This window comes from Hakea prostrata, chromosome 9, assembly GCF_041222555.1.
Source record: "Hakea prostrata isolate BN-2017 chromosome 9, UWA_Hpros_2, whole genome shotgun sequence".
Lineage (NCBI taxonomy): Eukaryota > Viridiplantae > Streptophyta > Magnoliopsida > Proteales > Proteaceae > Hakea > Hakea prostrata.
The window spans coordinates 9,823,174-9,839,873 of NC_142608.1; the positions used below are offsets into that span (position 1 = coordinate 9,823,174).

The following is a 16,700-nucleotide window of genomic DNA, read 5'->3' on the forward strand; positions in this document are numbered from 1 at the left end:
CCCAATTTAATTTTTTTAACTATGTTGTTGTTATTTGTTTAGTTGATCTAGTTTCTTATTTTTGAGTAATCTTTATTGATTAAAATAAGAATGGCATGTGAATGGCAGGGAGTGTGGGGAAGGCAAATAAGCTGAAAAAATGGTGTGGAACATGGATAGAATTGGAGGACAGGGATGAATAGAATCTCAATGCTACAGAATTGCTGTAGCATTACCACAGCACTGTTCACAACACAGCAAAAATTATTAGCAAAGCTACAACATGACCAGTTTGTTGGAAGAACTTAGACAATGATTGTAAACTAATATGAGCAAAGAAAAAAATATTCTGATTTCATGAGCAGAAAAAGTTTTATTAATTTATTTCTTCTTTGGTTGGGGGGTGGGGGGGGGGGGAGGGGTTAGACGTTAAATCAGCTGCAGTTATCCATCACCCATTAATTCATAAGTAACCCCAGCTGATGTGGTTACTGCCCCTTTCTAAATATAATTTAGCACACTATAATCAACAACAAAACATACAGTCACTAGTATTGGCCACTTTAAGGATTGACTCATTTATTTTCGGCTTTAAAAGTTGGAGGATATCTTATAGGTCAAGTATCAGAGATCCCTGTTAGCTATGTGACGGGAAGTATGGGTAACATGTTTCAATATGTTATCTAGATCAATATCTTAAATTGACTGGGTAGGCAAGCACCAGAGTAGAGACCAAAAAAAATACTGAACAATGAGCTATACGGTAAGCTGTATAATATATATAAGCTGCTTTCTCCCTCTCTCCCCCAAAAGAGATTGGTCATCTGAGAATTTGCACATGCACATTTGCTAGTAGACTATAGGTTAAGCAATCTCACCTCTGATCGCATATCAACCGCAGGAACACCTTGCCTCTGTAGATAATTTGAAGAAACAAAAAAGAAAAAAAGTATATCAAATGTGAATACGGTAGTGCTTTGAATGGATGAAATTAGATAATGTTCATTGAAACGTATGCCTGATACCTTCACCTGACGAACATCTTTAGATGCCTGCACATGAAGTAAAAGAAAGTTGTTACAGCATGGATATCTCTAGAAACTTCATGCTAGAATCATTGTTATCCCCAGTTATTAATCACTAAAATGCTTTTTGTGCCCCCCCCCCCCCCCCCCAAGGAAATTTTTTTTTAATACAATGTTGAATATAATGTTACTATCACAAACAAAATGTAGGCCTTGAATAGAGCTGATTCAAGGAAAATGATACATGTGCAGCCCCATTTTCATGGGATAAGGTTGAGTTGAGTTGTCACCTATACAATGTAAATCATGCTTGGATAAAACTTCAAATGTTCCAAAAGATCCAGTTCACCACAAACCATATTAAGGACAACAGAAAAGATGATGCCAGCACAGGGGATAAACTCAAGGATAATTGGTGGTGCACTAGCATTTGATTGGTTGGACCAGCATGAGCAGATTTGGAAGCCCAAACCCATGTGGAACTGGTCCAACCCTGGTTTTTGGTCCAATAAGGATTGAAAGTAGTTTGTTAGTGTTAGTATCTTTTATCAAGTTTTGAGTGGAATAAGTAGGAACAGGAGATAGAGTCGCTTCTATTCCTAAAGTCTAATTTGCTGTCTTGACTCTTGACTAGCCAAGGTCAGAAGTAAGAATTCCAATAGAAAGTTTATTAGGAAACACAAGAAAGGTGACTATGGTTGCATGTTCCCTCGTCCCCTTGGCAACTCAAGTCTCTTCTCAGATCTCCCTCCCCCCCCCCCTTTTTTTCCTTCCAAAAACCCATCCACCAATTTGGAATCAAAACTGAAGGACTTCATGAATCTTTCTTGCTTCCTAATGTAGACTACACACCTACCTATTCACATGCAGTTACATATTCCTCCTTGCTTCTTCTCTATTTTCCTTGTTTCCCTTGCTGCTCTGCTGTGACATCTATGTAGCTTACCCACCTACATCCCCTTTCTTCCTTCCGTATGTAGGTTACCCACATCCTCCTCTCTCTTCTCATCACTACTCTCCCTTCCCCCCCCCCCCAACATCGATCAACCAGATGTTAAACACGCATCATTCATGGTGGTCTCACAAAGGAAGTGTATATATGCAGCAATCCCAGTTTTTATTGCTTAAGGAGAATTTGGTATGGTGTGCAAGTTCAACAAGTCCTTGTATGGATCTCTCCTCCGGCATTGTTGGTCATTCGCTGTGGTCATACATGAATTTGCACCGTCATAGTGTGATGGTGATCCTTCGGTGTATTATCATCCGTTTAAACAGGGATAACATTTATTATCATATATGTAGACATGATTCATGAGGTTGGCACATTGGTTAATGGCTTAGTTGTGTAGTGCTTGGTCACAGGTTCAGGTCCTGGAAACAGGAGTATGCCTGCATATATTTAACACTCCCCTGACCCTGCTAAACAAGGAATCCTTATGCAGTGGGTACAGCCATTTTATATGTAGACATGATGTCAAAGGAATCAAGCATTTGAAGGCAAACTTACAACAAAAATTATAAAACTAAGAATCTAGAAAGATTAAAATTTTGAGTATGATAGTAACTCATACAAGGAGAGGAATTTCACTTTTACAATGGAAGAACATTCTGTATTTGCTTACAAAGATAGGGGTACTAGATTGTGAGGACCCAAACCTATATATACGCCCATGGATCCCAACAAAAAGCTTCTAGCCTATGGTAGATGACCTCAAGAAGTTCTGGAAGTTGGTTTGTAACTTACATTATTCGATTGTGACTCGACCTGATATTACCTTTCGAGTCAATGTTCTAAGTTGATTTCTATCCTATTCCTCTCCTTGAATAGACTTCATTAGGATTTTGTTATTTATATTCTAAGGTATCTCAATAAGGGTCCACGCAATAATCTACTGTTTTCCTATCATGGACATGGACATATTAAGGTTTTTCAAATGATGATTGTTGAGAATACAATGGTCCAAGGTTGCTGCCTTGGTGTGCATGCCTTGGAGAGTTTTTCTTGGTGCTCAAGCTGTCTGCTTTCCTTTTTCAGACAAGGTTCCTTGGTCAAGAAGAGTTAGACAGTATAGAAGTTTCTAATATTCAAGTTAACTTGCTGCTAGGCTTTATTGCAACTTGAGAAGCAAGTTAACTTGCCGTCCATAAAAGGAAACTGAGTAATAAATTTCACACAGAAAATAGAAAGACCTCAAGAAGTCCTGGAAGTTGGTTTGTAACTTACATTATTCGATTGTGACTCGACCTGATATTACCTTTCCAGTCAATGTTGTGAGTTGATTTCTATCCTCTCCTTGAACAGACTTCATTAGGATTTTGTTATTTACATTCAAAGGTATCTCAATAAGGGTCCACGCAATAATCTACCGTTTTCCTATCATGGACATGGACATATTAAGGGTTTTCAAATGATGATTGTTGAGAATACGATGGTCCAAGGTTGCTGCCTTGGTGTGCATGCCTTGGAGAGTTTTTCTTGGTGCTCAAGCTGTCTGCTTTCCTTTTTCAGAAAGGTTCCTTGGTCAAGAAGAGTTAAGACAGTATAGAAGTTTCTATTATTCATGTTTCCTTTTAGGAATTTTCTATTTTCTGTGTGAAATTTACTATCAGTTTCCTTTTATGGACGGCAAATTAACTTGCTTCTCAAGTTGCAATAAAGCCTAGCAGCATTATAAATAAAGAAGACTGTGATTCTAGTCTGCTCTTGCTAGAATCACAGCTCATTGTTGCAGATTCTTCATCTTCTCTTATGTTTTCTTCTTCATTTTTTTTCAAGTTCAGCTACTGTTTTGGTTGATTAAAGCTTATTTCCTAACATGGTAGCACAGCCTTATTGAATCAAAACAGGACTGTTCTCAGTGTTCTCTGCTGAAGTCTTTTTTTTCATGATTCCTTACTTTGGTGCGCAGCCACCAGTTGCTGTACTAAGTTTATGTAGATCAAATGAGTATATAAACTGATCTATTCTATTTCTTACCTCCTACTTATCCCACAACTTGATCGATTGCTTTGATCTATTGCTTTCTGCATTCTGCAGATCTATTATCTTATTTTATACAGTTTCATCCATTCTGCAAATCATTTTTTTTTTTTCTTTTCTGCAAACACCTATTCGATTTTGTGTTACAAAAATTTTCTGCAGATAAATTTTTCCCCTCTTTTCTGCAAACACCTTTTTGATTCTGTGTCACAGAATTTTTCTGTTATCCTTCTTCAAGTTCTGGGCAGTTTTATCTACTCCTATACATTATGTCTTCAATTACTGGAGATTCGATGACAAGCACTGCTGAATCCAAGGACTCTCAAGAAGATATGGTGAACATACATATTACCTCTATCAAATTAAAAGGTAGCTCTAATTATTTGCTATGGTCTCTAGCAGTTCGTGTTTACATTCTTGCAAAGGGTAAGCTTAAGTTCATTGAGAGTGAACCTCCTACTAAGTCTGACAAATCCTACCTTGATTGGACTCAAGATGACGCAATTCTTAAAATTTAGTTGTGGAAAAGTATGGAGCCTGAAACTGCTGCTAATGTTATGTTTCATAAAACTGCAAAGGGGATGTGGAATGATCTACAAGAGACGTATTCCCAAGCAAAAAATATGATTCGTATTTACAGCCTTTAAGAGAAGATATTTCACTTTCAGCAAGGTGATAAAGTCACTTCAGGATTATTACAATTCTTTTAAAAGTATAATGGAAGAGTTAAATATGTTTCACCCTCTTACTACTGATATTGAGAAACTTAAAACTCAAAGGAACAAATTTTTTGTGTCCAAATTTCTTACTAGTTTAAATCCTGAACTGAAGTCTGTCAAAGGCCACCTCCTAGCTGGTGAACATGTTCCTAACCTTAATGAAGCCACTTCTAGACTTTAGCAGATTGCCTAACCTGAGGGGGGGTTCCTATAGAAATAACACTAATGGAGATATTTCAGTTTTTACTACATCTAGTGGAAGAGGACATGGTTGTTTCTCATGGGGAGGATAATACCTATGTTTGTGGGTTGCATAAGGCTATCTATGGACTTAAACAATCCCTACAGGCTTGGTTTGAGAAATTTAGTAAAATTGTGGAATCTTTTGGATTTACCCAATCTTATTCTGATCAATCTATTTTTATTAGACGACAGGGTGGCGGTGTTGTCATTATGGTTGTCAATGTTAATGACATTACTCTTTCAAGCAACGATATTGGGGCTATCAATACAACCAGGACATTCTTACAGAAATCTTTCCAAACCAAGACTTGGGTGATCTACAGTATTTCTTGGGAATTGAGGTAGTTCGGAGTAAACAAAGAGTTAGTTTGTCCCAAAGAAAGTATGTGTTGGATCTTTTGGAAGAAACTAGTATGCTTATCTCTAAACCTGTTGATATTCCCATAGATCTTCAGTTCAAGTTAGGAGTGAATGATGGTGACTTGTTAGATGATATCCATCATTACAAAAGTCTTCTTGGGAAACTGATTTATCTCACCATCAATCGTCCATATATTTCCTATTCAGTTGCTGTGTTAAGACAATTTATGCAGTGCCCTAGAAAGGCCGATTGGGATGGAGCTATGAGAGTGCTTCGATATCTCAAGAGTGCGCCTGGTAAGGGACTATCAACCAAACAGGAGTATAGATCTGGTTGCTTTCACTGATGCAGATTGGGCAAGGTCTGCATCTAATTATTGGTCTACTATGAGTTATAGTACCTTTCTTGGTGGAAATCTTGTAAACTTGGAGGAGTAAGAAATAATCTACTGTTGCCTTTCTAACGTTGAAGCAGAATATAGAGCCATGGCCCACAAAGTTGCCAAGTTGATGTGGCTTCGTTCCTTATTGGAGGACACAGAATTCACAATTTTCAGCCTTATGAAAATGTTTTGTGATAATCAAGATGATATTTACATTGCCAATAATCCGATTTTTCATGAGAGAACGAAGCATATAGAGGTTGAGTGTCACTTTGTTCATGATGCAGTCAAGAAGAAAATCATTGAAACCCCCTTTGTGAGTTCTACTGATTAGCTGGCAGATTCTTTCACTAAAGCAAGCCAAGTTTTCATTCTATCTGTTGCAAGCTGGGCATTGGAGACTTGTATGCTCCAGCTTGAGGGGGAGTGTTGAGAATATTCAAGGTCCAAGGCTCCTGCCTTGGTGCACATGCCTTGGACAGTCTTTTTTGGTGCTCAAGTTGTCTATTTTCCTTTTTCAAACAATGTCCCTTGGTCATGAAAAGTTGGACAGTATAGAAGTTTCTATTCTCGACATAGTTTCTATATTCATGTTCTTTCCTTTTTAGGAGCTTTCTACTTTTCAGTACTTTCTATTTTCTACTTTCTATTTTCTATTTTTGTGAGATATACTATTAGTTTCTTTTTATGGAGGGCAAGTTAAATTGATTCTCAAGTTGTAATTCAGCCTAGCAGTATTATAAATAAAGAAGGATGTGATTCTAGTCTGCTCTTGCTAGAATCACAGCTCAATACTGCAGATTCTTCATCTTCTTCTTCTTCCTGTCTTCTATTTTCTTCTTCATTCTCTTTCAAGTTCAGCTACTGTTTTTGGTTGATTAAAGCTTGTTTCCTGACAGCAGCAGCCTTGGACCATCCATATTCTCAACAATGATCAAGCCAGATATACTATTCATAATGGTCAAATACTGGTTACAATGTACAGCTAAATTAGGGTTGACTTACCCCGCATACTCAAAGCAGAAATTAGAAACTTAAGAATTAAGGTTTCCTGATTACAATGTACAGCTAAATTAGGGTTGACTTACCCTGCATACTCACAGCAGAAATTAGAAACTTAAGAATTAAGGTTTCCTAATTGACAACTACAAAATATTCAAGAGAATAATTCTAAAAGCAGAAACTAGACTCCTAAAGTACAACCCCCCACCCCAAGAAAAAAAGACATACACACAAAATTGAGTCTTCTAATGTAGTCTTCTTGTGATTCGCTCTTCTGCCGACAAGATCATTGAGTAACATCTACACCTAAGCAAGTAAGAAACTGTGACACTGTTCAAGTGAACAGTAATGCAAACAGCATTTTGACTTCTTTTTTTCATATTTCGGTCTACATCAGGTTAATGCAGTATCGTTGGAAGGAATCATGGAAAAGCAAGACATTGATACGTGTGGCAGCCTGGCAGGGTGATGCAAGACAATCAATTAGGACCAATTTAAACCAGCATTGAACACCCATTCAAACCAGCCAACTAGTCAAAATAGAAGGTCCCCTAGCTCCACAATTTTGACCAGTCAACCGGGACTCCACAATTGGAGAAACATGAAGGAAGAAACCCAAAACAATGTTCATATGTCAGTGTCATAGCCCTTTATTTGGTATATTGGGAATGCTTCATAGAAGATTTGTGGGGGCCAAGATCGGATTTTATAAAGATTTTATTCTTGGGAGATTTAGGACCTTAGTTTAGTTTCTATTTTAGTTATGCATGTGGCTGAAATATAAAGCCTAGTAGTTTCTAATTTTAACTTGTTTCTATTTTCTTAAGATTCTATTGTCTTTTTTGGGTAGTCCTGAAGATTCTATTGTCCCTAGTTACTAGGATATTAGTTTCTATTTCTTGTAAAGCTTTATCCAAGCTATAAATAGACCCTTAACATTACAAAAAGAAGGAAGACTTATGGAATAGAAAGAACAGATGAATTGAAGCTTTAGCATTGGGCATTTTCAGCCCCTCCCCCCATCCTCTTCTTCTTCTTATGAGAGTTATTTTCCATCTTCCCCTTCTTCTAAGTCTGATTCTTCTTAGCTTTCTCCTTCTTCTTCGTATTTTCTTTAACCTTCTTTCTTCTTTATTTTGTCCCCCCATTAATTTGGTATTACAGCCCAAACCTAGGTAACTCTATTTGTCTATTGGATTCTTCACTCTCTTGATCTTGCTCAATTTGTCTTCTTGCTAATTTCCTTCTTCTTATGAGCTGTCTTTCCTACTAGTTCTTATTTATCTTATCTATTTCTTCTTTTTGGGAGCTTCCTCCCCATTCTGTTCTCCACCTATGCACTACCATTGTGATTAATATCACTCTTGCAAACCTTACCTCTTTTCATTCTGCATACCTTGGAAGGAAAAGAAGGGGGGGGGGGGGGAAGAAGCATGCTTGAACAAAAGCTTTTGGATGAGTTTTTTATTTTTTTATTTTTTATTAAAGAGATGAACAATTGATGCAAGATAAACCACTTAGGACACCAATTCAAACTTCAAACCAGCCAACTAATCAAAATAGAAGGTCCCCTTGCTTCACAATTTTGACAAGTCAATCGAGACTGCCACAATAAGAGATACATGAAGAAAGAAGGCCAAAACTCTATTCACATAAACAGTGTCACAGCCCTTTATTTGGTAGATTGGGAATGCTTCACAGAAGATCTATGGGGCCCAAGATTAGATTTTATTCTTAGGAGACTTAGGACCTTAATTTAGTTTCTATTGTAATTATTTATGCATGTGGTTGAAATATAAAGCCTAGTAGTTTCTAATTTTAATTTGTTTCTATTTTCTAAGATTGTATTGTCTTTTTTTTTGGTAATCAATAAGATTCTATTGTCCCTAATTACTAAGATATTAGTTTTTATTTTTAGTCCACTAAGTCTCTATTTCTTGCAAAACTTTAGCGAAGCTATAAATAGACCCCTATGTTGTAAAGGAAAAGAAGACTTGTGGAATAGAAAGAAAAGATGATTTGAAGCTTTCGCATAGGGTGTCAGCAGCCCCCCCCCCCTTTCTCTTCTCTTCTCTTCTTATGAGAGTTATTTTCCATCTTCCCCTTCTTCTAAGTCTAATTCTTCTTAGCTTTCTCCTTCTTCTCCCTATTTTCTTTAACCTTCTTTCTTCTCTATTCTGTCCCCCCCCCCCCCCCCCCCCCAATTACAAGGTATATAGGGTGACTAGGGTCATCATTATATCAAGCCATGATACATGTCAAATGTGATTTTTATGTGGGTAAAAAAGTTAGCTGAACTTGGGTCTAAACTTTGAAGTATGTGTCTCATCATACTGATTCAAATCCAGTGTATCAAAATGAAGAGCATTGAAGTAGATTCCGTTTTGTTCTGGAAAAACCACAACAAGGGAATTATTTTGAATAGGAGAACAATACGTAGATGTGTTAAACAAGTCTCCAGGGATAGGAGGATTGGATATACTCATAACAAGTCAGGCATGGTTGATATCAATGCTTTAGCTTTAAAAAAGGTAGGAGAAATACAAAGAAAAAAGGGGCCGGGGAGGGGGGGTTGAGGGAAGGGGGTTTGGAGTATTAGGAGTTGATTGATTAATTGAGCAGGAGTCATGGATACCGCCTTGCTCATCAGGGACGACTCCTTGCTGCTTCTCTTTAATTTTCTTTTGTTATTTCTGTGCTTTGCTTTTATGCTCATGTTAGGGTTATGCAATATCATCTTTTCTACTGTTGCATTATCAATGACATCATGTTTTCTTGAGTTCTACTAATCATAACAATAAAATTCTAGAAATCCAGGTAATAGGGTGATGTCAGAACAGAGGATTATAATATGGAGTTAACTGACCTTCATGGCAGAACTTCCCCCTAGGGTTTGTATTCCTTGATGGACAACAAATTCTTTATCAACCACTCCAACTCTTTTTGTGCGATCACCCTGATGATGCAAGGTGAAGACATATGAGATAAAAACCAAAATACAATAAGCTAGTCTATAAAGAAGATAAAGAAAAATTAAGTTCAGATAGAATCATAAATCTAGGTAAACAGCTCACAAAATTTGCACATATTACCAGAAATTGGACCAGTTTTTGTTATGTTACTGTAGCAGGAAAGGGGATAAGAAGGCACTTATGGGTTAGATATGAGTGCCTCAAGTTGAGCATGCCTGTGTGTGCCATACATTGTAGTGCTTTGGGGTTTTTTGTGTTCACGCGAAGGGGGGGGGGGGGGAAGATGTGGGAATAGTACTCTAATCTTGCGGCCCCAGACCAGGTGCAGTATCTGCAAATCCAATCTCACCTGAGCACAGTAACCAAGTTTCATATCCATTCCCCAACCATGAACAAGATCATTCTGCATAAATGCAAACAGTAATATAACCATAAGCAGGCAACTCTTTCATGAAGCAATAACTTTCAGAATCTTGAAGCAATATGAATGATTTTTATAGCGGAATGGATATTAAAGAAAGAATACAATGTGGCTTTGGTGCTCCGGGTGAAGACCCTGATGTATGCCCAAACAAGTTCTGATATTTCTATACAATCATTGCCAAAACATTTACCAGGTACGCAAACCAGGCAAGGCAGTTATTGGGACTGGGTCATCTAATTCCAATACATGGAAAGATCAAACGGTAAAACAGATGGTTGGATACCATGGAGTTGGTTTCCATAGATAAATGAAAATTTTCAGAGATGAAATGGTAGCCCAAACTCCTTTTCCAAATTTACAATCATTCCTTTTTGTCTTTTTTTTTGAGGTTCCCTGTTTACCCAAATTTAGATGCAGGTATTTGTATTTGATTTATAATAAGTCCAGAACAAAATATCCAATGACGGAAAATTTCATGAATACATAGAACATAATGACATTCAAACTTAATGATCAACTGATAACAAAGATCACAAGACGGTATTGTCTATTAGAACTGCCTAGTAGGCATTGGATGTACAGTGTTATCTCTGTTCTTTCTCCAGATTTATGAAAATGGCCTCCTCAACCCCACAACCAACCCTTCTCTTGGTGGTGTTGGGGCAGGGGACATCTATTTTCGGTTGATGAAGCCATTATGCAACCATTGTAACATGTTACAGTGTCCAAGAGGGGTTGACATGAACCAAGAAATAGTTTCTCCTGCAAAGCAGAAGGAAAGGCCGCGTGCTCCTTCCAGAACTTGCAGGAAGTGGGGCCTCATGCATTGGGACACTCATTAGAAATTAAGTAAGTAACATGACAATACTTGGCATTTGTTTTACCTGGATAAGATGCCAAACACAACGCCAAGCAGATTTTGAAAACACTGGGGCCATACCCTCCACGAATCTATAAATAAAAAACACAACATTATAGCCATCCAGAAGAAGTATGGAAAGAATAATTTATGGCATTAGTATTGTTAGCAGGCGCACAAGATTTTACATTGCTGTATCAAAGGTTAAGCACCTTCATTCTGGTTTTCAGCTCCATGGCCAGAAAAAGAAAACGAAAAATTGGAAATATTACATGTAGACAACAGTAAGAAAGCACAATAACATACCCAGTGCAAGGTGGTTCATTACTGTCATCTGAACACTTCACGCTGCCACGACTGTCATAGACTCTTCTGCATTAAGCAAACAGGGTGTTGCTATCAGCAGGCATGTCAGATGGTATGATGTTTACAGTAATCCTGTAGGAGGTCCTGTAGGAAGAAATCAATTCACCTATGGATCTTCTTGCTTCTTCTCCGAATGGTAATTCTGTGATGTATTTCTGTTGAGTTAGGGTCCAAAGCCGGCTGAGATATCTCTAGTCCTTCCGATTTCATAATTTCCAAGTATCTGGAAAGAGAAACCCTTTAGATGTATGCAAAAGCTTTTTGCATTAACAAATAGTATCTATTAGACCTATCAAATACAAAGCTTGACAAGCAAAAGCACATTAACACAGAACTATAATTCAATTTCACCAAGCTTTTTGTAATAAAAATCTTACTTTTGAAGTAATTACACTGGAACAAAGAAACTGACTAAACAGTATAACTCACCTTTTTTCTGTTGGGGGGGGGGGGGGTTGAGGAGATGATGCAGATCCATCACTAAAACAGGCTTGTTTTATTAGGAATAAATCTAAGGGTTGGATTCCATACATGTTGCTCCTTTGATCCCATGGGTTTCCTATGTAAGCTCACCTTAAAGGGCCCAAAGTAGGGGTACCTAGGCCGAGTACGAAATTAGCTTATATATCACAGTTTTTTTCATGCTTTACTTGAAAAGGATTTGATGGTTTAATCCAGTGGTTCAGTTTGAGTATTTTTGGTCTAACTGAAGTCAGAGGAATACTCCCTTGGCCAGAGAGGGAATCTTTCAATTATACGACAGCCTCCCCCCCCCCTCTTCAATGGTACTTTCAACCTCCCATGAATTTGAGACGTGTGTCTTGTTAGACTCAGCCTGGGACAACAGATCCAAAGCTGCAAGGGACTTGGGCCTTGTGGCATTTATGAACAAAAGATATTATGAAGGGGGAGAACCCAACTCAAAATTGTGACACTAATGAGCAAACTAATGTTGCCTTCTTCCTCATGAGTTTTCAGTAAATTCAAGCAGGATTGGTGTGTATATCCAGTAGGCTCCTTGATATGTGAAGCTCAGGAGGTGGTCCTTGAAGCTCCCTCTTCAATTATTTGAAGCACAATAACATAGTTAGTTCACAATCAATTGCAAGAAATCCAATCCATTGATTACCTAATGTCCATTATTAGAAACAAAACACCCTGCAAGCTATTCTCAGTTGAGACGAGTCGAGATATCACGATCTTGACCAGTCATGACTGTCCTAATTCTGTTGGTTTTTAGCGTGTTGACCAGATTTTTCACCGGCAAGCTGGTCGGATCTCTACCTAGGGTGCATCAACAAGCTATTTAGCTTATCTAGAACAAAGATATACAAATTTTGAACCCAATCTTTGAAGCAAGGGGAGTGTTCTTCCCAAACCTCATTTTTTTCACAAACTATGTTCTACATTGATGGAGGTGGTTCTGGTGCTGGTACTGGTGAGTGGTGAAGGAGTTGCTTAGTCATTGATTTTACTCTTGTACTCTCGTGTTGTGACATATAAATACCCTGATGTTGTAATGTGAAATTGGGAACAACGGAAAATGTTTGATATATTATTTAACTTTAAACCTTTATGTTTTCATTTATATCAAGTAATGGATGTTATTTCATGTCTTATAAGCCTACATATTCACTCCTTCAATGTACTAGTTTAAAGTTAGGGTAGAATCCGAACTCACATATACACTTGTTTTCTCACAATTCTAAAGCCACTACTGTGTTTAGAAAGCTTAAAATAGACTAAATACCAAATTCTAGCCCAAACTAAGCCCTACTACCCACCAAGATGGGCTCCCCAATTCGGTTGAATTGACTGAGGATTTTTACCAGATCTCAGCCAAGATCTTGCAAGATCTTTATTTTTGGAGGGATCAAGATCTCAAACCATGTTTGGTGTATAGGGAATCATAAAATGCGAAGATGCTTTAAGTTTGAAAGAGAAATGGATGCATAGAGCAGAGTTTCTTGAGCACCATAAGATTTCATCATATAATTTTTAATGGGAAAAATTACCAGCTTGATGGGGCTGTAACTTGGATAAAGTAAGGGGCTAGGTGAAGGGTGTATTAGGTCCCAATCTTAAGAGGCTTATAATGGTCAGATTGGGAGATTTCAGGCTTAGAAAATAGGGCTTCTTGGGAATCCAAAGATTCAATAAAGGGGCTGGATCTAGGGCTTTAATAATCTAACATGGCTGAAATTGGATGGAAGGCTTGTATTAGTGAAGGGGATTATAGAGTTAAAATATGGGATGATATGATGGCTAGATGTGGCTGGACATATTTCTTGTGAAAAACACCTCGTGTATGCTCTAGCAGTTCTGAGAAAACTTGCAGGTTTAGTGGTGATGAGGGATTGATAGTTTAGTAATGGTGTTTCAAACAACTAGAAATTATAGGGGACAAGAAGGGCAAATGGAGGCTTTAATTCCTACTTAAGCTGAGGCTTCCCACTTCAACAGCTTGCTTGGCAAACCACCAAGACGGACTGTCAAACAACCAATAGGAGTTAAGGCCCAACTCCAGTAGCAATATATCCAAGAGACATAGCAGACAATAAGCTTTAAAAGCAATTCAAATATCAATAATAAACTGATTCAATTCCTATTCGGAAAAGAACTAGTCTGATGTAACCAGCAAAGGACAGCCCAAAAAGGACCGATGAAGGTCCCAAGCCCACCTGAGTACTGAAGCAAACCCAGGGAGCCGAACTGACACAAAGCCAATTTGGTCATTTTCAACCTCCATATCGAGTCCTAATAAGTTGGAATAAATCCAGTTATTTTTTATAGGTCCTTTTTTATTTTCCTTTTTGTTGATTAGAGTCCCAATTTGAAAGTTATTAGAGAGTTTTAGTTCGAGTGGGAGTGAGTGAGTGTGGATAAGATAAGATTCCTTATCTAAGAGGTTCTTATCTTGTAGGAGTTTGTTTTGTTTAGAAATTCTATTTTGATTTAAAGTCGTTGCTTGAGTCCGAAGTTATCTTAATTAGCATGTGCTTTCAACTTAAAGTGTGTGTTTATAAGATTCCAAGGGTTGAGGTCTAGTAGTAATTAAATTCCCTTTTAAAGTGGGTTGGACAAGGGGTGGATCCTTATCCATTAGGGACTCCCAACCCTAAATTAGGTGACCAGACCTCCCTTAAACCCTCTAAGCCCTTGAAAACAGTTCTGAATTTACAGAACCAGCAATCCATACCCTAAACCTACCCTAACCCTAATATGAGTTCCAATTTGAATTTCAAATTTGGAAATTCAAATTACAGCAACTTTCAGACCTAATTCTCTGTTACAGCATGGTTATCTAAGCCCCAGGAAACCCTATGATCTCTGAAACATCCTTTCCCTTTCACTGGAAATCCTGGGCAACCCTAGGAATCCAAAGAAATCACCAAACTACCCCTAGCCCTAGATTCGGCGTATACATCATAATCTCAAAGTAAGTAAATTAGTACCTAGTTGAAAGAAGACTCCTAAAACTAAGCTCTAACTAATTGACTCCAACAAGCTTCCTACCTAATAGGAATCTCATTAACTAATTACAAGATAAAATTGTAATTAAAACAGACTAGCTATTTTCATACTTCAACCTTCTACCCTCATTTTAGGCCCATCACAACTTAAAACCATGTGACTAAAGGCCCATAACTAGAATAACCCAACCCTATGCTTATCTTCAGGAAAATAAGCTCAAATTGAGGGTGATTTGCATCACTTATACTATTAAGTTTCAAATATCTTAAATTAAGGAAGACCTTTGATTCTTGTTATTTTATATTCTAAGTTCCTATGATTAATTTCACTTTGATTAAACATGATTACCGATAAAAGTATTTTACAACACAAACTATGGATATTACTACCCTGGGACCTCATCAGAACCTGAAGCTCCAATGTCTGGACCATGAGGAAGCTTTGATAATGCCAGTTCATTGACCAAGATTTGATACTTTATAAAAAAGCAGAAGAAAGTTAAAACCAACAAAAAGTGCCTTCAATATTTACCTTCCTGGGTGGAAATTTTGTACTCCCAAATCCTCATCCCAGAGAAATATGTAATCATAACTGGAGACGATATCAGGGTGTAGAAAACGCTTAGCAAACCACCTGGAATATAAACAGGATAAACAACAAAAAGAAGAAAAAAAAAGACAGGTGAGATCAGGTCATTACCATGGCTAGTGAATCAAGCTGCCAAGACTATATAGAGCCAGACTACTACATCTCACTCCCTATACTAAAATATGAAAATTTTCCCTCTCGTCATAAAGCACAAGCATAAGAATATATCTTCGATCCTCTTCTGTTTGTAGACTATCAATAGCATTTCCTGTCACACTCCATATTCAGCAACAGGTGCAATGAGCAATTACACACTTGAGAGCTACACAACCGAGCAGTCTACAGACAAATAGGTGATACCTGTTCAAGAAAGTCCTAACCAGGTGTTGCCCAGGCTTTCATGCCTGCGTCTGTGTTATAATGCAACTGCTTAGTTTCATTTTTGGCTTCACCGCTGCCCAACTGCTTTGTCTAAAATTGAAATTGTTAATATAATACCCATATTCAAGTGCCAATGGCCACTAAAATTGTGTATGCAAGTGTTAGGTTATACATCATTCCATACCACCCAGGTGTCCCTCACGCCTAGTTTACTAAGCTAACAATAACCTCCTAGGGCATAGGCCATAGGCTGCATTGCCAATTTGGCATTTTCTGCAGCTTTACTAGCCAACAAGAAGGGGAATAAGTACCAGTATTGAAGACTTTACCATTTTGTTTGGTTGAGAGCAACTATGTGAATGGCCTTGTTGTTCCATGCTAAATCCCGCCAACCGTCCACATTACCATCATAGTGAAACAGTACAACAGAAAAATTTTCTGCAAAGAACTGAGATTCAAGAAAATTAGAGGCAAAGAATGCTCAAGTACAAGCTATATATAACAAAACAAACTATACCTTTTTAACAATAGCGTCAACATTTCGTTTTGTTTAATTCCAACTGGAATTGCAAGCAAACTCTGATTACTATGAATATCAACCTGGAAAACGGATGCTGCCATTACTTGGTGTCCAGAAAAATAAACACCACGAGAATAAAATCCAATAGCAAGGATAAGAGGATTGCATCTTTTAGGGACAGTAGGGTTAAGTATCCTACCAATACAAGAAAGGAAGTGAAAACGTTCAAAATATACAGAGGTTCCCAGTGTCAGCTCGTATGGAAGTCATCATCTCAAGAAAGAAGCATTACTTAATCAACCAATATGCAACAAAATAATCTAATAAAAGCATGTGTATGCACCAGATGTACTACTTAGTCTGTTACTCGAAGAATAGAGGACCAAGAGAACAAAGATTTCATATTTATCCACCACTCCCAATAA

General features: G+C 37.7%; 1 pseudogene across 1 annotated transcript in view; it reads right to left on the reverse strand.

Moving 5' to 3' along the window:
• Positions 1-16,376, reverse strand: part of LOC149004568 (uncharacterized) — a 31,777-nt pseudogene extending 15,401 nt beyond the window's left edge. The window contains exons 1-10 of the transcript XR_016169940.1: positions 16,273-16,376; positions 16,085-16,203; positions 15,318-15,419; positions 11,419-11,535; positions 11,253-11,318; positions 10,972-11,038; positions 10,013-10,066; positions 9,558-9,647; positions 1,005-1,031; positions 858-893 (exon numbers count right to left, since the gene is read on the reverse strand). The product of XR_016169940.1 is annotated as an uncharacterized LOC149004568 (transcript). The remainder of the gene's footprint in view (positions 1-857; positions 894-1,004; positions 1,032-9,557; positions 9,648-10,012; positions 10,067-10,971; positions 11,039-11,252; positions 11,319-11,418; positions 11,536-15,317; positions 15,420-16,084; positions 16,204-16,272) is intronic.
• Between the last annotated feature and the right edge of the window lie 324 nt (positions 16,377-16,700).